Here is a 23830-nt window from a genome sequence, read left to right as displayed (position 1 = left end):
GTCCTGGTGGACAGCAAGTTGAACATGAGCGAGTACCCTTGCAGTCAAGAAGGCCAGTGGCATCCAGTGCTGCATTAGGAAGAGCATTGCCTGCTGCTCCGCACTGATGAGGCCCTATCTGCAGTGCTGTGTCCAGTTCTGGGCTCCCCAGTATAAGAGAGATACGGAGCTACTGGAGCGAGTCCAGCAAAGGGCCACGGCAACTGGAGCATCTCTCATAGGAGGAAAAGCTGAGAGCTGGGACTGTTTAGCTTGGAGAAGAGAAAGCTCAGGGGGATCTTATCACTGTGTATACATATCCGATGCGGTGGGGGGAGTAAAGAAGATGGAGTTAGACCCTTCTCAGTGATATCCAGTGATAGGATGAGAGGCAATGGGCACAAATTGAAACACAGGAAATTCCATCTGAACATAAGAAAACACTTTTTCACTGTGAGGGTGGTTGAACACTGGAACAAGTTGCCCAGAGAGGCTGTGGAGTCTCCATCCTTGGAGGTTTCAAAACACAGCTGGACAGTCCTGGGCAACCTGCTGTAGTTGACACTGCTGGAGCAGCAGGGTTGGACTAGATGATCTCCAGAGGTCCCTTCCTACCTTAACAATTCTGTGATTCTGTAATATTGCATGTCTGTCTTCAGAGTAAAAATTGTCCTCAAGCATCCACAGAAAGTCCTTAAATGTTTACCAGGTCACAATGCTTTCTCTGCTAAACAAATGCAAGTCACTCAATCAGCAAAAGAGGGATACAAAAGCCCTTCAGAGTGGCAGAGGAGCTCCCATACCAAATCTGGCTGCATGTTAATGGGCCTGGACACAGATTCAGTAAAGCTGAAAATCACTGGCTGTCACAAGAATACTTGCATATGAGCTGCCCATGAATAAAGTTATTCGGGGAATTTGAAGGTGATCATTATCATGAAAGGAAGGATGTTCTGGAACACTTTGCCAGCTGGATACCAAAGCAAAACTCCTAACCATTTTGGAAATGGTGCCCAGTGAGTTAATGAAGGGATTCAGAGAAATCATTTGGTACTGAACCAATGGTTTAGGCTTCACAAACCCAAGAGATGCTTTTGAGCCCTGTGTTTCTGTTACACACACAAGCGTATAAAGGCATATATAAAAAAGTTGTAGAGACACATGATGATTTGATAATGCCTTTTTAATGGTCTTTGCCTTCTGTATGAGACCAAATCTTCAAGGGGCTTCAAGCAATCTATCATTTTCATGTAAAGCAATCTGCCACAGAAATGCTTCCACTTCTATTTAAACCTGTATTTTTTTTACCCCTTCATCCAGCATATTCCTGCCCCAAGGCCATTCAGAAGTTAGAGAGGCACAGCAAGAAATGGCCTGTGCCTCACAGCTTCTACTGATTGAGAAGGATAGTGACTTTTTATGTTAAATTTTATCAAAACATTAACATTTTAAAGTTTTCCCAGTACTAATAATGAATGTAAAACCAGATATTGAAACTAGAAATATGATCTTGAATGCACTAGAAAGGAAGGACTATAGACCTCTTTAGGGAACAGGAGTGTCTATTTCTAGTCTTGGATGGTCCAAATATACAGAATTTTATAAAAGCCTCCCTTTCACATGTGGATATAATATTTTAAGCTGCTTATATATGCTTTGGCAGTTTCTTCTGAGAGCTGAACGTTGGTGACTATTATTTCCTCATCTGTTACACAGGAAAGTTCTCAAAAAATGACACAAAATTCTCAGGTGCTCCTGAAATACTTTCTTTTTTAGGGCACAGCAGCATTTATGGAAGCTGTAATGTTGCAAAATCAAGTTTCTCATAACCATGTACTTGCAATGACTTGCATCACTTACACTTGGCTTTAATGCTCCTGGCTATTGCATCCACCCCAAACTCAAAATGTTAAAATTCTTGCACCATGCTATAAACTGTCTGTATGTGCATTACTTACATATACACTGTTAACTTTCTCATCCCCAACATTTAGTCACCTCTGGGGAAAGTAAGTGGCAGCTGTGTTACACTACACATCATGAAACTGCACATGCAGATTACAGCAGGGATTCCAGTTTCAATATAGGGAGATTTCAATTTGCTTCTTTAGCACCTCTTGATGAGCTATAAGAACAACAGTAGACCTCTTCTCCTTTCCCTTGGCTGATTGCCCAACAAATTTTGCTCACTCACAGCCCTGAAGACAGCTCTTGATTGTGTTTTGATGTTTCTGCCGACCTATTACTGTATTGACTGTATGGCAGCCAAAACATACATTTGTGCTCTCATTTTTCCCCTGCACTCCTTCCACTCAATCAAACATGCACACAAGCTTCCACTGAACAGGAGAAAGCTATTAAACCATAGTGGTACTCTTGGGAATGGTGTCATATGAAATCTATTCTCTCTTTAAAGGAACTCATTTAGCTGACTGCTAAGACTTGCCATTTTTCCTCTTTCCTTCATTTTGTTTTCTTTTGCTTCTCCCCAATCTCAAAATATAACACCCATATTCACTTTGGCTTGGAAATTAAGACTGTCAAAAAAAGTGTGGCAGCTCCTTCCATCCCATGAAATAAATATGTAGCGGAAGTGTTGTCTTCTGAGATGCAAAGCACTGGATTTTTAATTTGGAGTAGATTGCTGGGGATCACTTTTTTATAAGGTGCAACTGTCCATTTGGATTAGTATCAGGTGACATTTCTTGCTGCAGGCACGAAAGAGCCAAATATGTCTGCAAAGCATTTCACATCCTGTGGGGCACATGCAAAAATTAGACCTAAATTTACCCTGTGTCTCTTACATAGCATTATAATTCCATACTGCCTTACATTTTTAACACCACAAAGTTTCAGTTATGAAACTGGAATTCCTGAGAGCTGACTGTATCAGCAGAATTACTTCCACTCTATAAAGACAACTTCATTGTCTTGCCCTTGTTTTAGCTAGTTTTCCTCTCCGTATTTGGAATCATTTGCAATATACCTCTGGCCATATCAAAAGTCCTTTCAGAGCTTGCCTTTTTTTCTAGCAGTTGTAGCACCTTTGCTGACATCTCCTTTCTGGATGGAGGGACCAGCCTCTTCTGGCGATGGGCTGAGGCACAGGTGCTGAACTGAGTTCAGTTTTCAGCTCAACTACTGATTTCCAGATAGAACTTGACCAAGAACATTTAGTCTTTTGGCTCTCCAGTTCCCTATCTGGACACTGGAGACAAATCCTGATCTTTTCCTGTTTGTCTATTTTAACACCAACTTTTGGAGGCAGGTAGAATATGCTGAAAAACAGTCCCAGCTGCCAGGGTCTTTATTATTTTGGGACCGCCAACTTTCTTTTAGAAATCAGATTTTTACTCTGACTTACACCAATACTAGAAGCAGAATTGGAAGCATTTAGTCTATCTAATTAGCATAGTCTATCTAAAACCATTTGGATTCTGCAGTCTGCTCATCAGTAGGCATTTATCCATGGTTCATTACTAGAAAGACTGTTAGTCACATCTGCATACATAATGCTTCTAGTAGGCATCTACTCAGCATCTCCTAATTGCTCTTTACTAAAATAGATAGATCTGATTGTACGCTTTCATATGTTAGATATAGCTGGAGGCATGGAGCATTGCAGCAAGCACTGTTAAACAGTTCAGCACCGACACGAATACCACAATACAAGCTGGTTGTCAGAACACTGGGATATGTTGTAACATCGATGTTTCAAGATAATCCCATTGCAAATCAGGGTCGGTGAAGCTGGTGGAGAAGGTACTGATATCACAGCATAATCCATAATTTTATCTACCTTGAAATGGTTCCTAATTGATGCTCATCATTTAAAGATATTGCAGAATACGTGGGCTCTCACTTTCTTTGCAACTGATACATTAAAAAATATAGGGATACTGAGAACTAGTATTTATGAGGGGAATGTTAATTTTATGCTAAATCTTGGACCAGATCCTGCTTAGCTACATATTTCCCTTTTCAGACCACTCAGGCCTAGAATAAGCATGTTCCAACATTTGGACAGACCTCTATTCACTTTAGTCAGAACAGAACTTAGCTTCCCAGTTTTTCATTGACAATATATATGCGCTTTTCATCAACAGTAATAAGGATCCCTCTCTCTCATAATTTCTGTTCACATGTCTGTTTTTAAAGGCTCATTTCTCTTTAATAAGCTTTGTCATCTTTTATGTTGACTTTGTTCAAACTCCAAAAATGGTAATCATATTACAAGATTTACTTGTACAGGTCTGGTCACTTTCCCTATTGGATGGCTCCCCCAAAGTCATTTCTTCTTGCCAGTACTCTTGACTTTTTTAAGGTCAGGCTGTCTCCCATCTGGCTGCACAGGCTTCAAAGCCAGGAGTGTTATCCACTAACTTTGTAACATACATCAACAAGTTTGTGGTCTAAAAAATTGTTTGAGATTCCAGAAGGATTTTTATGAACATCTTAACACTTTTTTTACAGTTTATTATTAACTGCTAAAAACAGGAAGCAATGCCTACACATGCCTCTGAGTTATGACTCTTGTCCATGTTACATTTATTTTATCAAAAATAATAGAATCCTTTTTTTTTTTTAATTTACTTTAATAGTTTGGAGAGAAAATAGCCAGAAGAGAAAGAAACATTAAATTTTTGCTGCTTAGCATCTGCTAAATACCTGAAGGCTAAAGCAATAAATGCTTTAGAGTAGTTCATCTAGTCTATTTATCCAAGGAGGTAAATCATGTGGTTTTTTAGTTTTATCAGCTTCATGGATGCAGCAGATCTTTTCCCGTAACTTGTGAATATACAAAGCCTGGGACATGACCCATGCCATGCCTAATAAAGAGCTTGGTGCTGCATGGACTCATGTCCTATTGATCACAGTTAAATTTCAGGGCGGGAATTTTCTCTGGTTCAGGACCTAAGTGAGATAGCCAAAACAAACCTTGTGTGAGAAAAAAATACATTGTTACCAGCAAATTACTGTTAGACACTTAAGCCTGTGGAATTCAGAATGTGTCAGAATTCAAATTGCTTATGAGACCCTGAGGGTCTGCATTACGGTACAAGTACTGAATGATGTAGTACAGTTTCCCTGTAGGCACTTTTACGACAGGTTGCCGAAGTTTAGCGTTACAGAGGTGATGGTGCCTCGGTAGAACCCAGAAGCACACAAACCAGGAGATGAAGTATGCTAAATATAGCCAAATCTCCTGATAATTCAGGCAATTCGTTGCCAAAACAGCAATCTGCTGATAAATCCTTTTTTCCAGGACATTCAACACAGTCAAGTTTGCATGGCAAGACAGTAGGCAGCCTCCTAATGATATAAGGGGTCTAAATAAAAATCAACATGCCAGATCCCTTCAACGAAGTGGTTAATTTCTTTTTAATCATTTTAAAAGATGGTTTACTTGGAAGTCCCTCAAACAATTCATTTTGAGCAGAGGCTCGACACAGCATATTTCACTACCAATGCTAAGGTGCGGGAAAATTAAAAGTAACTGAAACTGCACTTTATGATAAGAACTAGGTAGTAAGTTAAACTATCAACATTACTTTTATAAGACTGAAGATAACAGTAACTTGGGGGTGAAAAACTAAAGTAGCTGCAGCCATTTGCAGCCCATTTGACTACAGGCAGAGATGGTACCTTGCATTTATAAAGCCTGGTATTACCACATTTATAAATAAGGGGTTTAAATTCTGCTGGCTGACAAACTTCTATCATCAGCCACGTTTTCAGCAGAGTACAACAATCTTAAAACATGACAAGTGTCTACTCTCTATTAGAAAAGATATTTTAAGAGTTGTTTATGGATAGCCCTTTTTTGATCAGTGGAACTATTATTAGTATCAAACATAACCATTAAGTAATAATTATATCCATAATGCCAACATGGAGGAATGTAGGTGTTTGAGCAATTGAGTTTTGTATTAAACGACTGTTAATTTTCCAGGCTTTCAAGTCATGGAATACAAAAACCCCCAAACAAAACAAAACAAAGCAAAGTTAAATACAACACTGTGTCCCTATCATCTCACCTGTTTTCACACCAATATTAGTCAATGATTTTTGGGATACTTTCGTTTAATGTTTCGTTTAATGTTTAAAATCTGTGGCCCTGATTCAGAGCAGCACTTACAGGCATGTATAAAGCATGAGCTGATGTCCCCTCCAGGGTTTATGAGTGTGTGCTCAGAGTTATTGCCCTGGGTGCCAGGCTGTAGCTGTCACACACAAACCACAAGGCACAGTCAGATCTTGGGGCACTGCCATTTATAATGTTATCACAAACTTGGAAAACTATTCAAAATGGACTAGAGGAAAATCTGCGCAGTCCATTGAGAACCCTGTGCTTAAGCAGACTGATTTGAAATACTGCAAATGTAAATGCAGACCTAGTATTATTGCTTTAAGAAATAGATGCCTTGGCATGCATAAGACTTAAGAGGTCTGAGAAAATATTAGTACATAATTATCTAGCTGACAAGCCTTTATTTTAATTTAGGTTTGCCTCACACACCTGCAAAATCCTCCCTGTTACAGCGCTGGCACGTGAACTGGCATCATTACCTTGAAATACCCAGGTGACAAATAAAAAAGGAGGCCTAATAATTTTCATGCAATTAGAAGAGACTACAAAATTCAGGACAGTGAAATTATGCATTTACTGCAAACCAAAGTGCAGATATGATTCTTTCTTGTGTCCCAAAGCTTACAAGAAACAAACTTGAGGCACATGGTTCTAAAATGCTGTTTCAACTGAAAAATAAAAGAAAAACAAACTTTAATAATACTCTCAATTCAGCTAACAGTCTTACACTAAAATAGCTGGAATTTTTAAAAATGGAATTAAATAAACTTGGATTTCTAAATATCTCATATACAAGTCCTACTAACTATATCAATTATCACCAACTAGAAAAAACAATACTGTAAATAATTAAATGCTGATGCTAACATAAAAATGTATAAAATCTCAACATGACTCTTATGCTATATTTTGAATACATTTTCCAGGGAAGTTTTTCTAAGCAATTGTGTTCATGGTGCTATTTCAAGATCGAAAAAGAAATAGACTTAGCATCAGGAGGTTTCCATATAGAATAAATTGTAGTAGATCTTAACTGTGAATACACTACAGAAATTTTAAAGACAGGAGGCACGTGATCAGCAGCCAATAATAAAGCAGAGTTGCTCCAAAATAAGAAAAGATGCTGATTTAATACCAAATAATATTTTAAGAAAAGGTATTGGTAGAACATTTATTTTCTGGAATGATTCCAAACATAAGAAGAAAGGTTTTCCTCTTCAGGCCCAAAGAAATGAGGGGAGATGTTACCAGAGTCACAGACCAAACGGTAAGGTTAGCCTTGCTTTGCCCTTTCTTTTCAAGAAACAACCAAAGCTCAAACCTTTCATACTCTAAGAAGCATACTGAGAGCTGAAAAAAGAATGACTATTGGTAACTCTCTCCTATTTCTTTCAGTAGTGTGAGTCCTAGTTGATCCTTAAAACCATGCAACAACTCAGCTTTTGTTTGCCTGCTTGTTTGTTATGCAGACTTTAGGACTGCTTCAGTTCCTGCTCATCATTTCTTCATTTACAGATGACATACCAAATTGGACTCACACGCCTGAACAAGAGTCTGCAACCTACAGTGACAGTCACTGTGTTTTATCATTGACAATGCAAATATTTTAGAGACAGGATAATCACCCTATAGTAGTGCAGTCTCAGTAACATAAATAGAGTTACTAGTTGTGATTATACTGCATGGTGCTCTTCAGGCACATGACTAAATTAGTGGCCGTTCCACCACTGAACTGGCTTTGCAGAGAGACATTGCAATTTGCTTTACTTTTTGTGTTTGAACTCCTGTTTTCAGTACAGCTAGGATTAAATTACTTGGCATTCATTAGTTTTCCTTCTGGCATCTCACACATTTAAAATGACTCATATGCTTAAGCACCGTGTTATCTAAAGAACTTAATCTGTGCTTTCCTTCTTACTCATAAAATGGAGATAATATTCCCGTCTCCCACATTTACACAGCCCAGTATGGTTAATATCTCCCGCTAGAAACACACCCCAATAAAAATATACAAAAAGAGATAATGCTAAAATTATGAAAAAACACTGCACCATTAGGGAGATTTGGAAATGTTTTGCAACATTTGTGAAGCTCTTTCTCTACGTGGGGAATGTCCTTAAATCTTCTCCAGAAATGGAGAGGCAATCCAGCAGAGCAAGAAAAAAAATTCTTTCCTCTTGTAAGAGAGTCCTCCATTTTGCCATCTGTCTTCATTAGACTTCTCCTGGCCAGAAGCATTCAAAATAATTATCTAATAAAGTCTCCTGAGGAAGCCCTCTCTTGGTGTATTTTTGGCTTTGAAGCCAGTTTATTGGTGGCATATAGTGAGCCAAAATAGCAGATGATATCCAGAGGGAAATTCTGCTTGCTTCCACAAAGGTCATTTCAGTAAAGACGGCGATATCTTTGTTCAGGCACGTGACTTGTGTACTCAAAGGCGCTGCAGTGACAACTTCACTGTTGCCATATGTTCTAACCATCTGGATTGATCATATGTGATAGATGTGGTAGAGCACTTTTTTCACTTAGGATTGCTAACTAGAATATGCATTTTCTGTAAAGAAATCTTCATTACTGGAAAAGAATATTTAAAATAACAACATAAAACCCATTGCATTTCTAGAAAAAGGAGTTATGGAGGACTTTGTGGCTGTTCATTGGCAACAGCTACTTAGGGTTAGTAGTATTGTTAAATGCCCTAAACAGAAGCTAGAAATGTATTTCTTAAGGTTTAGCCATTTATAGTCTGTGATTCTAATTAACTTCATTAGTTCATAAGAAGCTTTGCTAGCTGACGTAGGGATTTAAAATGCTGCTGTGCAACAAACACAAAATTAAAATTTCAACCTCTCTCAAGTTCAACAGGGTGGAAATGGATACTGATACTGCAGATCAGCTTAGCAAATCCTGGTTTACAGACTTTAGGGGCATACTATTATAGTCCCCTGTTTTTCAGGAGACTTTTAAGCAGGATAGATAGAATGCAGTTTAGTTTGGGGCTAATGCTAAAGGCATGGGAGAATATCAACTAATTTGGTTTATATATTTGCATAGTCATGTTTTATAATTGTTAAAGAACTGATTTGTTTTTTTAAGAGAATATTTTTAAGTTGATATAATATCCATGGTTTTTAAGAGCATCTGCTTCCTGCAGATGACAGCTGGGGTTATGAGAGACTTTAGGTTTAATAAAGAAGTTGAGAGTTGTTTTAAATATAACTTTGAAACACCTAATTTGAGCTTTTTTTTAAATAAGCATTTACATGTTTGACAGGTCATCAGTCTGGGGGGGTTCAGATTCTGACACTGCATATGTTGAATTCCTTGAATCTTTCTTGAGTCTTCTTTTGACTCTGGTGAGATTGAATAGGGTGGGAGAAAAACAACCTAACATATACAAATCTCATGACCTGACCACAGATATTGATGAAACAGTGAGATTTGTAAAATTCAAACCCCTCTCTTCCCATCACACTCAATCTTTGCACAATGAAATTTTAGAATGTTTTCTGGCGGGCCAGTTTTAATAGTTTGAACTTCAAAAGGAAATCTTCACATCTCACTAACATTTTTCTTCCCTTTTCTTCCATTTTTCCAGAGATTTATCTGTGTGATTTCCTTGGTACCTTTAAGAAAATGCCTTGGTAATCTAAGCATGAGAAGGCTAGAAAAAATGGTTGTACAGCAAAGGCAGGATTTAGATCTTTGCATCATTAACAGGAAAGTCATGCCTATATCAAAGACAAAGACAAATTTGAATGAGGTGATCTGGATGAATCACATTCACCAAAGAAAATATTATAGATTTTAGTTGTGTTTAATCCTATTAACATTACCAATTAATCTAGTCTGTATTTGAAAATGTTTAATAACACAGGGAAGTCTACTGATTATTTTCAGAATATCTGCAATTGGCATTTACAGGTTTAGTAAGTCACCCAAACTGAAAAATGCATAAGTGCATTCAAAAAGTTCATGATCAAGTTCATCAGCAAATTGAAACATATCTTCTATTATATAGATGACTTGCATTCTCAAATTATTACTTGAAAGCCACACACTTGAAATTCTGATGAGTAGGGAATAATTATTCACTATCTTTTACAGTTAAAAAAAAAAAGGAACATCAAGAAAAACTTGGAGGTGACAAGTTCAAAACAAACAAAAAGAGTCTCTTCTTCATACAGTGTACAATTAAGCTGCTGAATTTCTTGTCAGAAGATGTAGTGGATGCTTAAAATTTCTAGGGGGTTGAAAGGCAACAGAACAAGTTGATGGAGGAAAAAAAGAATCCACTGAAACATGTTGAATATCAAATGATATCCCCAGTGCTTGAAGAAGTGCCTGAATTAGTAATTGTTGGAGCTTTGGAAAGTATTTTTAGGTTTCCAAGAGAGAATACACTAATATTCATCCTGTACTTGCACTTTTCCATAGGCTCCTGTAAGTGACCACTGGTAAAGACAGATCTTCAATCTGACCCTAGACAGCTGTTCTTACAGAAAGGCTGTCTCACAGTGTCACGTTTCAAACATACTGTAAAATGTTGTTTCAAAAGAAGGATTATGCATCATTGGTTTCTAGACTTAGGCTTACTAAACTTGATATGATCTTTACTAGATTCAAAGCTGCATAAGCAAAGCTGCTTTCACAGCCACCAATTAGTTATGCAGGGCAGCAGCTAAACCAGCAGGAATTGTGTTTGTCTCAGCAAGAAGCTCTTGGGGTTGTAGGACACTCGCCTCTACACCAGCACAATCGTCCTATCTCCAGGCAGTGATCCCGCTGTTCCCAGGCCATGGCAATTTTAAGCACCTCTGCTTCTCAGATAGTTTCTAAAATATAAAATCTCTGCAAAACCTAAAAGAATGTGACCTATCAGTAGCCATGTGACAAAATTTAACCTAAGTTTACATTTTTCAGACCGTCAGGAGCTACTATTAATTCATTGTAGGCTGCTCTAGAAGGATACTAGCAGTAAGCTTAATTTAAATGAAAATCTTCGCTATTCCAAAATCAGCACCTCTTTGGAAGAATTGTTAATATCACAAACTGCAATCACTCTTTCTTGAAATAATCTCAGTTGGTTAAATAAAGTGCAGAAGTGTTAAATTAATTTTTGTATACAAAATGCATTATTAGTCCCATGAGAAACAAAAATGTAGGCATACATTTGTTTAACAACTTTTTTATTTAGAGAACTGAATATATATTGCAGCTTTTCTGAAAAAGGAAAAAAAGATTTTTTCTAAAGTAAATAATTCCTTATAATTGTGCAATTTTTGACCCTTTATGCATATCTATTTTTAAAATATATCAGAAACAATACTGTGTAATTATTAAGTCTGGAAAATCTGGATATTCTGGGCCATGCTTTAATGAACTGCTTTAAAATTAAGGATCTGCTTAAGCAAAGGTGAATTTAAGAGGGAAGTGAGAAGAAGCAGTTCCTAGTAGCTCCTGATGGTCCAAAAAACAGGAACTGTAGCAGTGCCTGATGTGGTGTGAAAGTCTGAATCATGCAGCTCCTCTCTTGGCCTGCCTCCAGCCCTTGCTTTCATATTTTGTTATATACAGGGGCTTGATCAAGAAGCTAGCAGTAACTCAGATTTGTCAAGTCTGCTGTTAGTAACTTGCCTATGATTTCAGCATCTTTGGCAGAAAAATTAATCAACACATGTGTTGGCAAATAATTTTACCACTCATGGGCACCCTTCCAGCACTAAGACCCTGATTCTACAAACACTTGTGTGTTTTCCAAGCCACAGGTTTCTAATCACAGAATCACAGAATCACAGAATCACTGAGGTTGGAAGGGACCTCTGGAGATCATCTAGTCCAACCCCCCTGCTCCACCAGGGTCACCTAGAGCACATTGCACAGGATTGCATCCAGGCGGCTTTTGAATATCTCCAGAGAAGGAGACTCCACCACCTCTCGGGGCAACCTGTTCCAGTGCTCTGTCACCCTCACAGTGAAAAAGTTTTTCCTCATGTTAAGATGGAAGTGTCTGTGTTTCAGTTTGTGCCCATTGCCTCGCGTCCTGTCGCTCGGCACCACTGAAAAGAGTCTGGCCCCATCCTCTCGACACCCTCCCTTCAGATACTTATACACATTGATAAGATCTCCTCTCAGCCTTCTCTTCTCCAAGCTAAACAGGCCAAGCTCTCTCAGCCTTTCCTCATAAGAGAGATGCTCCAGTCCCCTAATCATCTTTGTGGCCCTTCGCTGGACTTGCTCCAGTAGTGCCACATCCCTCTTGTACTGGGGAGCCCAGAACTGGACGCAGTACTCCAGATGTGGCCTCACCAGGGCTGAGTAGAGGGGGAGAATCACTTCCCTCGACCTGCTGGCAACACTCTTTCTGATGCAGCCCAGGATACCATTGGCCTTCTTGGCCACAAGGGCACATTGCTGCCTCATACTTAACTTGGTGTCCACCAGCACTCCCAGGTCCTTCTCAGCAGAGCTGCTTTCCAGCAGGTCAACCCCCAACCTGTACTGCTGCATGGGGTTATTCCTCCCCAGGTGCAGGACCCTGCACTTCCCTTTGTTGAATTTCATGAGGTTCCTCTCTGCCCACCTCTCCAGCCTGTCCAAGTCTCTTTGAATGGCAGCACAGCCCTCTGGCGTATCGGCCACTCCTCCCAGTTTTGTATCATCAGCAAACTTGCTGAGTGTGCACTCTGTGCCTTCATCCAGGTCATTGATGAAGAAGTTGAACAAGACTGGACCCAGTACTGACCCCTGGGGGACACCGCTAGCTACAGGCCTCCAACTAGACTCTGTACCACTGATCACAACTCTCTGAGCTCTGCCATTCAGCCAGTTCTCAATCCACCTCACTGTCCACTCATCTAACCCACACTTCCTGAGCTTGTCTATGAGGATGCTATGGGAGACAGTGTCAAAAGCCTTGCTGAAGTCTAGGTAGACAACATCCACTGCTCTCCCCTCATCTACCCAGCCAGTCATTCCATCATAGAAGGCTATCAGATTGGTTAGGCATGATTTCCCCTTGGTGAAGCCATGCTGACTACTCCTGATCACCTTCTTTTCCTCCACATGCGTGGAGATGGCTTCCAGGATGAGCTGCTCCATCACCTTTCCAGGGATGGAGGTGAGGCTGACTGGCCTGTAGTTCCCTGGGTCCTCCTTCTTGCCCTTTTTGAAGACTGGGGTGACATTGGCTTTCTTCCAGTCCTCGGGCACCTCTCCTGTTCTCCATGACCTTTCAAAGATGATGGAGAGTGGCTTAGCAATAACATCCGCCATCTCCCTCAGCACTCGTGGGTGCATCCCATCAGGGCCCATGGATTTGTGGGTGTCAAGTTTGCTTAAATGATCTCTAACCCACTCCTCCTCCACCAAGGGAAAGTCTTCCTCTCTCCAGACTTTCTCTCTTGCCTCCAGGGTCTGGGGCTCCTGAGGGCTGGCCTGAGCAGTAAAGACTGAAGCAAAGAAGGCATTCAGTAACTCTGCCTTCTCTGCATCCTTCGTCACCAGGACACCCACCCCATTCAGCAAAGGGCCCACGTTTTCCCTAGTCTTCCTCTGTGTTGTTACCACACAGTTCCCAAACCTATGGTGCTAGTAGCAAATAGCTGCCTTGGCAGCAGCAGCAGCAGCTGCTCATACAGTGAGAGCCACACCTCCAGCCTTACACCCCCCTCTTGCAAGGATTCAGGAGCAGTTCCAGCTTTTGGCATTAATTCCAGCTTTTTACAGCTGCTAAATGATGCATTTTGGCACAAAGGCCAAAGATATCCTTGAGGTAGTTGATGTTGGGGCTCTAAGCATCTCCATATCCATGACACAAAATGACTCCAAATTGTATCATGTATTTGTGTTGGCATGAGATAGTACCAGTTTGGGAACTCTTGCTTTAAAACATAAATATATATGGAAATTTTTCGGCTTGAATGACCTACTCACAAGCTCTAAGTTATGTATGGGTAGAAATATTTGTAGGAACATGGCATTAGTCTAACGTCACAGGAATTGACATTCCAGTGGAATAGCTATATGTACCAGCAAACAATCTAATTTAGATGTAGTTAAAGCTGCAACACCTGAGCACTGCAATCTATGAAGCAGGAACAGGAGAAAAAAGAGAGGAACTGGTTGCATCTCCAAGCTCGTTCTGCCAGTTCTGATAGTAACACACTCCTGTGTCCCACAAAGCTTCCCTTCCATTGTCAACAGGTATTGTCAGGCAATATGTTCTTCATCTCCCAAGCCAATTGCACACAAAACATTCCCGTGGACACTCTATGCTTTTATACCACTAAATCTGCTTTTCTGACTGTCATGATTCTTTTATTTGAGAAGCTATCCTGATTTAACACTAGTGAAGTCATCCTGTTAAGACAGAGCTGTAATATGATGTCAGCTCCAAAGCAATTTTAAACACACCATGTTTCTCAGAATCACAACTTTTGCTTGTATTTGATGACTCAAGAATGAACACAGAAAATATCCTGAGATGCTACCAGCCCAATCAGTAAAATAAGTAGGAATTTTCCCCCTCTGATATGTATACCATGCTTGGGTTTATTTTTTGCCTATGTATAACATTAACATAACTGAAGATCACAAAACCTTTCTATTCACAGCTCTCATGATGGTTCTCGAGTCCCAGGAAAGGAAATGCCTTGTATTATATCTTATTTTTTAGCTACCTGGGCTGTGGAGAAAAGCAAAGGATCAGGCTGATTAGCTTCTGACTGCTTTTCCTGGCATCCTCGATAAATCCATAGACCATAGAAACCCAAAAGCAAAGAGAGAAAGCAGGCTTTGCTGGAAGGGGGGACAGCATGCTCAAAGTATTGGAAAGTAAATCTAAATAGAACTTTAGAAAGACAAAGAAACACCTGTTTATTCATAATTAGTTGATAAACTGCCTTCTGCAAATATTGATAAAATGAAATCATATTTTAAATGCTTGGTTACACAGTCCTAGGAGATGATGTTCATACGTGTGTTCAGCTCCTCTGTTTTTAAACACCTGATACAAAGTTGTTACTGGGTTTTATGATATGCCAGGCCATTCAAAGAGATCATACAATTTCTGAAGTCAGTTTGCATATTGCAATTCCTTTGGTCAAAATGCCATATCAAGACTCACACCGTAGAGATGTACTTCATTGTTATTGCCATCACAAATGTGCAATAAAACTTTCCATTGTCTTTACTGACATAAAATGAGACTTCTAAAGCTATCTCTAGAATCAACACTATTATAGACAGCTGCATATACACATAGGTATGATATTTATTAATTGTGAAGACCGCTCTGCTGGCCATGCATTTAAAAAGCCTTCCAGTGAAAGGCAAATTCAGTTTTTGACAGAAATATGTTCAGCCTACATAAGAAAAGCCTTTAATCTGATGTCCGTTCATTTTGCTCGTCTTTGAATTTCATTTCAAATATGACTGTATCAATCAAATATGATAGCTCTGTGGATCTGCTTCACATCTGGGAGCCTAAGGGAAGTATCTCATAATGTTGCATGGCTCACCTCACTAATATGTTGCATTCTTCTTTAGTCTGATTTGCTGAAACCATAAAAACTTTCATTGACTAAAATACCCAGTTTATATAGATTGAGTAGCACCAGAGAACAGAAAAGCCTATTTCATGAAAAATAAATCAGATATGAACATAATGGCATTTCAATGGGTTTCATAAAGATTCATTTTAACCAGATGATTTAACAGAGTGAGTGGGAAATAGGTGGAGAAAGGGGAAAGATAAAAGAGAAAAGAGGGGAAATGAAGTATTTAGCTGACTTAATGGCAACATGAAAGAAATACAAGTAGCCCTGGAAAGAGAACAGGGGCACATGGGCATAATGAATCCAGCAAACCAGCAGGCATATCTTCCCTCAAAGAAGCCTTAAACCACTCTGGCCAAATACTCACATGCAATCATGCTATTCAGGAACTACTTCTGATGACATATTGTTCATTGCTTACTACACATTTAACATTTATTCCTCGCTTCATAAGCTGTGTTCATCTACCAGTATTATGTGCTTCATGCAATTACCTTGATTGTTTTCCTTTTTTCCCTTCATTTGGAAAGAAGCAACATGAACATCAAGCTGCAGAGATTCATAGCTGACTGTGACATACAGAAAATAAATAAAACCCAACAGCTCCTTTTGGCCTGGAAAGTATCCCTAGATTCTATGTTTTTATGGACTCTGTTGCAACTGCCACAGCATCATGAATCTCGCTGGCCTCTAGGCCCTGACAGCTACTTCACACTAAAACTAGCATTTTCCTATCACATTTGTTCTCAGCAAATGGCTTTTCTTGTCACCCAAAAGTAATGCAGATTGTCAGCAAGCCTCATCTGTGTTTAATTCCCAAAATCCATCGGCAGTTGAATACTCAGTTTCCTTTCATCTAACAGAAACAAGTATATTCAAAGAATTGCTTCTCTTCCCCTCCATTACTAGTTTCTTCAAAAGGAAATATCTGAGCTCTGAAACTCAGATGTGGTGCTTTTGCTAAGGAGCTAGAAGAATGGTAAGCATACTGCCCTTTGAAAGCATGCACTTTCAGTTTTAAGGGTTGCTGCTTCATAAAAATGAAGATAAATACTTTTTCATTTTGCTTCTGCAAACAGAAGTATGTACATCTTGATTTTTAACAAAAATAGCTTACTTACAATTGAGAGACCTCTTTGCAGGTTACTTCAGTAATTTAATTTGGATCTTAAAGAAACAGAATGAATCCCTAACCCTGCAAATGCTGACATATGCACCAAACTTTATATTTATAATTAGTCCCATCAGTATAGGTGGAATTGCACACACATACACACACGCCATAAAGCATTTGAAAAAAACAGAATTAACAACTGAGAGATATACAGCTCTTCATATCTGATTCTGATATGCATACTGATATTTGACACATACAAGATGAAGACGAATACAGATTAAGAGCAGAGCAGAGCTGATACTGAACAGTAAAGCTTTTTCACTTACCTATCTTAACACAAGTCCTAAACTTAGAACCTTTTTCCTTCTGCCTTCCCCTCCCTCACATCTTGCCTTACTCCTTGTCTTTTTTTCCTCTCTTCTCCTCTCCTAGCCTCACCTCACCTCTCCCTGTATTTAATCTCTAAATGACTTTTCTGTCATCATATATAAATTTTGGATGTGAGCAAAAGAATACACTTAATTACTTAAAACTGAAGATTTTGACTAATTTTCATGGTTGATGATGGCAATGTCTTTGGCATTAAAATAAGTAAAAAATATTGATAGGAAAGGCATCCATACTGACCTACTCAGCAAGGTATTCCTTTGGCTGACCTGTATAGTCCTGATGGAGAATAAGACTACCTACATGATTAAATTTAAGCAAGCATCTAAGTGTAGAATTCCAGGTCATACTTATCTTTGTTTAGTAGCTACATTTTCTAATATGATATTATCTGATGCCAAATAGATAACTGGGCCTATGACCCAGGAGAAATCAGCATCAGGTGGAAAGATTACTGAGTTATTGCAGGAGAAAGCTAGCTGAAGGAGGAAGACTAAAGGCTGTAGTGCATTAAATGGCTGACTCATGAGGTCAAAATATTCAGATCATCATCCAAAGTTTTGAACTTTCCCACTTAACTAGGTTGCAAATACAGTTTTGCTTTTTTGCTGTTTTCTTTGAGGGTTCTATAGTTGTGCTTGCAAGGCTGAAGATTTACATATCATGTTTTTATGAATTTGACTAGGTGTGGGTTTGTATATGTGAGTGTATTCATATATATGTATTTTTTGTAAGTTACATTAATATTGAGATTGTCTTTAAAAAAACAAAGATTCCCTCTATTTTTGTTGAAGCCAGGCAAGAATGATTATTACAGACAAAACTATATAATTTAACTGAAGAGCCAGAAGATAGGAGAAGTAAAATATGCTATACTGTCATTTAACAGAAGTTCAAAATCACAGATGAGTTTGTATCATGCTGTCAATATCACAGATTCTGAAGTTGTACAATAATAATCCTGTTTTATCTGAACTCTATTCTCTGGAAGGGGATAAATAGCATTATCCCTATTTTAAAGATAAACAAATCAAGGGAAAAATCAAGGGAGTTTAAGTAACTCATAGAATTCCACAGAGGAAGTCAATGTCAGAATGAAATTAATATCTAGATGGTGCCAAAGCACTATTTAAGCATGTACTGTTAGTTTAAAATTTCCATCTTCCAGAGAATGGCAAGATATACTATCCAGTGTGAAATGCATCCAGCCCATAGACTTTCATTTAATGCTAGTTTAAAGTGTTAGCCACAGCATTATGATAGCTCTTATTATGAAAATACTGCTGTGCACAAGGAATCCCAGATATGACATTTGATCGAAGCTGAATGTCACAATGAAGATCTGTTCATTTTTGCACAGTGGAAAGGCATTTGAAACAAGATTTTTGATGGCCACCTAGAGGTTTAATTAGATGATTTGTTTTGAATCTTGTGTCATGATTTTCACCTTCAGTATCTCAATTACTAGCAGCAGAGGAAATATGTAAACTAGATCAGTAGAATGTCAGAGGATAAATGGAAAGTATCCTTACAGGAAGAAATGGTTATTGGAGAAACTTAGGTGTTCTAGTCTGCAAGTCTGTTGATAAAAATGTAGCCATATAAATATAACTCTATTTATAGTTACCCGCAAGACATGTGCATCTGACAATAAGCAATGTTACCTTTCAGAGGAAACCATGCATTGTTCATTGTAGGAAGTGTCGAAAGGCATGAAGCATTTAAGCATTTGCTGAATCTGCTATAATTACCCCCCCCCAAACCACCATCAGAATTAAAATGTTTATTGACTTCACAGGATATTTCCTACTCATTTAGAGTAGCCTAAACCCATCAGAACATTCTTTATTAGAGCTGTTCCTGCTTCCTTCAGAAGTGAAATATATTGTCCCCACCAATGCTGAAAAAAAATCACACAATTTTCAAGACTGCTCCCTCAAAAATATCCTGTCAAGCTAAACCTCAGCTAGTAACTCAAGGCAGGCAGATACCCTGTACACACACACAATGACCATTCAAGCTCACTTTTTAAGACAAGCCTGGAAAGAGCAGGCTGAAATAAAGAAGAGCCCATGTCTCTAGTGCCTCCAGCTTCAATTTCCTGCTCTCCTGCAGCTATTCTGTGTTGCCAGCATACTCACCCTGCTCCAGATCTACAAGGTTTTTAGGCACCTTAACTCCCACTGAAATCATGATGGAATCAATAGGAGTTAGACAGTTTGATGCCCTTCGCATGTTAGTTCTCCTTACTAATACCATCAGAGTAGCAACACTTGTGCACCTCATACATACTTTGTTCAGCTGGTCAGGTAGTAGAGCTACAGAGGGAAAGCAAGGCCATGTGACCGATGATGCCACCATCAGCTACCTGGACCTGGTCCAAAGTTCAATGATGTCAATATGAATTATACATGCCCTAACTTGCTTTCAGCCAAGTCCTTACTAATAAGTCGTTCGATGGGATCCTGTCCATATCCTCTCAGTCTGCAAAGGGGCTACGGTGGAACGCCAGAGAGATGCAATGCAGGGGTGAGGAAGACAACTTCAGAGGCAGGGCTGTCACCATGGACTGCTGCTCAGCAGCACAGCCTCTTTCCTATCACATGACTAGAGAGCTTGGAAAAGGTCGACAGCAGCTAACTGAAATCGTGGGCGCAGTAACAGTCTGAGTGAAAAGGAGGACTGTGACAGAACTTAAAGCATGAATTTTACCTGCTGAACCATGTTGTTGATGACTGGAATTCACCATCATGATGATGACATTTATCATTCATGTTCCCAACAGTGAAAGGAGATGGCTCTCGGCGGGAAACTCTGAGACATGTGGATGAAGAAAAAAATTTCTCATCTATTAACTTCTCAGAAGCACAAGATGCAGAAGGGTGGCGTAATGGTCAGTTCTATGTGTCTTGCTTAGCAAAGAAAACTGCACATTCACTTTCTCCCCATATGTATATATTACATCTAAAAATATGATCAGTAGTTAGAAAATGTCATTTTTAAACAGGTTCAGAAAGTCACTGCTCTTTCACTTCTGGTGTTTATGATACTCAATGTTATTCAGCATATTTTGTACACAATTCATAAGCTGTCAAAAAAGCTTCACTGGAAGAAGAATTTTAGCCAAGACCTTGGGTCCAAAATAAATTATTGATCTGTTTTGACTGATTACCAATACAGACATATAAATTACACACTGGGCCTTGTCAACTGTACTAAGAATGTGTACTAAGTCATATGTAGGACAGTAAGATGATTTTTGTGAATGCTAGTCTTACCAAATACCCTGACCTTCCATTGAGTATTCTTAGTATCCCAAAGGAATTGAATGCAGCAAAGAGAAATCAGTGATGGGTAAGTGATCCAAGTGTCTTACAGATATACTTACATTAACTTCCTTCAGCACACACCAGTCCCAGTGAACTGCTCCACTGTTCAGACAGCAGAGTAGAATATACAGCAAAGGCCTGTGAGTCAGCCAGCGCGTCAGCACAAAATCCAGTCAAGAACTCAGGATAACTACAGGACATATAGAAAATCAAGTCCTCATTATGCGATGACAGAAGATATATTTTTATATACCCATATTTATCTTCTATATAAATATTAAAATAATGTCAACTCTCTCATTTGTCTTTCTCCAGACATCGAGACCTAAAGGGAGAATGGTTAATTGTCTCTTTTCCCCAGTTTGAAAGAGTAGCCCCCAAATTGTTCTGCACTCCGTGACCTGCAAGGGCCAAAGTTTTGCAGGCTTAGAAAGGCCATTTTAGCTTCAGGGTGTGGAAAAGGAAGAACCCAAATCTGACAGTAATAGTGAAAAGGACATGCTCTAGGTCCTTTGAGGCAGCACGGGACATTCAGTATTTTGTTTGTTTTTTTAGTTTTTTTAAAGCTACAGTAAGAAGAAAATGCTATAAAAACTGTTCTATAAAAATAAGATTTCTTTTCCCACATTCAAGTGCAAATTTAACTTTGCTCTGCAGTGGCACTTTTTAGAAAGGTGTAAGGAATGCCCAGCCAAGTAGGCAACAAATTGAACATTACTGAGGGCTTTAAAATATGTTTCACAAGTCCCACATGGTGAGAAAAGCTCTCCTGACAATACATGTAAGAGTCAGATGCTGAAAGAAACAAGTACAGCTAGGATGTCTGATCCTGCAGTTCTCACACGGGCAAAACTCCCTTTGAAGTTCATAAGAACATGAGCAAGGACTGCAGTTTCTATCACCATTCTGACATCGTCTATCATGCAACTAATATAAAAGCACAGTTTCCATTTCAGAAAATAATTCTTATCTTTCTTCCCCTCCTTATACCATTTCCTCCTTTATTAGATATTTTTAGTCCAATTCAGCTGCGTATATGATGTAACCTGATCATTTGGCAGCTGTCGTTCAATTATAAGAGGGAAATTCATGCAGAGAGATGTGTCACAGTTTACAGGTAGCAGTTATTCTTCAAAACATGGAAGACTCAGACTGACACTCATGTGATAAACTGCTCTTGAAATCATAGCAGCCCACACCCCAAAATGTGATTGCAAGCTGAATGCAGCTGTCACAGTTTTGATTTCAAGGGCTAAAAAAATAAAAAAGGGCTTTTGATATTCTAACTCAGAAAGATTTAGAAAGATTTACAAAGCTGAGGTAAAACTCAGGTTCAGCGTGGCCAGAATGCCATGTACAGAAGTGCCCAAGGTAACCAGCAGTAAATGCTGAGGAAACAAACACATCTTCACTTTCCTCCCGCTTCTGCCATTCTCCCTTTTTTGGTGTCTGACTCTTGCCTGAATAAAAGCCCCTTTCTGTTCAGGCTTTGCAAAGCTAAACTCCCCCAGGGAATAAGCCTTTCTCTGAAGCCAGGAACCATGGGAAGGGGAAAGGGAAGGAGAAAGGGAAGTTATGGTGCAGGTGCTGACTCTCATTCTTCAAGCCAGAGACTAGAACCCACACCCCAGATGTGAATGGCTTGAGCTCATTTGGCAGCTCTGCCTGGAGGCATGTGCACAGGTACCTGCACTGTGCCAGGACAGGATTTGAACCAGGAGACACAATTTTTCTGCGAAGACTAGTCCAGTGAGCAGGTTCTGAGGATCCCTATCAGATCAGCTCCTCAGATAAGAGAGAAAAAGGAACATCAAGTTTATGGATCTTGATGGATTCAGAGATTGAGTTGGTATTGAGCTTCGCAGCCTCATCAGGAAACGTGGGAGCATGGACTGTCTTTTCTGTCACTACTCTCACCTTATCTGCCCAGAAATAGATTTTCCAGTGTCTTTGAAACTGTAACATGAAGACCATGCAGCCTAGAGACCAGGAGTAGGTGCTAGCAAAGCAGGAATTTTGAACACTACAGTTTGGAATACAGGCACCCAATTCCTTTTGTGGATCTACTCTCTCATAAACTGAAGGCTCTAAGAAAACATTATAGTCCTATTACTCTAATCAGCATATGTAATGAAGGCTAAGGTCCCCAAGCTTGATTGTCTCTACACATCAGGGTAGAATTCATAGGATATTTTTAATCCAAATGTTAATATGCTGTTGACTACATTTAATCAAAGAACAAACAGAAGTTCACTTATTGAATAAAATAAGGTATATAAACAATGTTTATGCTTATTTGAAAAGCCATTCCTTTTCTACTTTTAATATTAAAAGCAATATTGAAAAGAGAATCCTGCAGTCAGGATTGATATATCCCACTCTACTACAAAACTAGAGTGTTATTTTTGTTTTATTATTAAAAAAAAAATTTAAAGACAGAGTCTTAATCTGGCAAAATGAATTCCCTCTATTTGCTTGTGTTTGTTTGAACAGTATCTACCCTAAAAGGACTACAGCCACGATAATCAACATCACAGTTCTATTGTGCTAAAAGCACAACTGGAAAGATGTCAAATCAAACTTTAAATGGGAAAGAGAAAATGTCTGCATGTGTTTTAAGTGTATCCATAATTTTTTTTACTCACATTTAGGACCTCTTTCCCACAAAAATGTACTCATTCCAGATTTACGGTCGAATAAAAGACATAGCAACAGCATTCAGAGCTTCTAGTGCTTGATAAAATGGGGGCTTTGGACTAAAACTTTCTAAATATTTCTTCTAATATAGATGTAATTATGAGAATGGATGTTAAGTGCTGAAGATGCTGTTCAGCTAGCTTTAGTTCAAGACAGATTTGAATTGCCTCTCCAAATGACTAGGTTCCCTATTATATCAAAACATAAACTAAAGAATATGAGGTAAACTTAGCAATTTTGCTAAAACGCCAATCAAACATGCTAATTTTGTCAGATTATTACTCCACCATAGAAAATAATATGAATCAGAATCAGGCAGGTCAGTCTGACATGCAGATTCTTACTGTAAAGTTTACAGGATGTCCTTATTCTTTGAGAAACAGTTGGGACTGACTTCCCAACGTTCAGAATCAGCTGAAAATAAATTAGCTAAGACTGAATACAATTTAAATGACATTTCAGTATAGAAACAGCGTGATGCCTCCATAAATCAGAAACCTCATATTCAAAACTGATATAATTTTCTTTTTCAGTAAAAGTTGTGATTCTTTTTTTGTAAGTGTTGGCTTATCATAGGCTATAAAATGATGCTGAGATCCATTTCTCAATGTGTAATCTTCTTCTTTGAAGGTTATATATTCAACTTCAAGGTAGCCATTTTAAAGGCTTTGAG

At 38.9% G+C, this 23830-nt stretch overlaps 1 long non-coding RNA gene across 1 annotated transcript in view; it reads right to left on the bottom strand.

Annotated features, from left to right (window-relative positions):
* The window catches only part of LOC106490615 (uncharacterized), a 42836-nt gene extending 22203 nt beyond the window's left edge, over nucleotides 1-20633 (bottom strand). Inside the window, exons 1-2 of the long non-coding RNA XR_001293636.1 lie at nucleotides 20520-20633; nucleotides 19844-19945 (exon numbers count right to left, since the gene is read on the bottom strand). This is a non-coding gene — a long non-coding RNA (uncharacterized lncRNA). The remainder of the gene's footprint in view (nucleotides 1-19843; nucleotides 19946-20519) is intronic.
* Between the last annotated feature and the right edge of the window lie 3197 nt (nucleotides 20634-23830).

This window comes from Apteryx mantelli, chromosome 1, assembly GCF_036417845.1.
Source record: "Apteryx mantelli isolate bAptMan1 chromosome 1, bAptMan1.hap1, whole genome shotgun sequence".
Lineage (NCBI taxonomy): Eukaryota > Metazoa > Chordata > Aves > Apterygiformes > Apterygidae > Apteryx > Apteryx mantelli.
The sequence above is the reverse complement of the archived record's forward strand: the minus strand, read 5'-3'. Positions and strand labels throughout refer to the sequence as shown.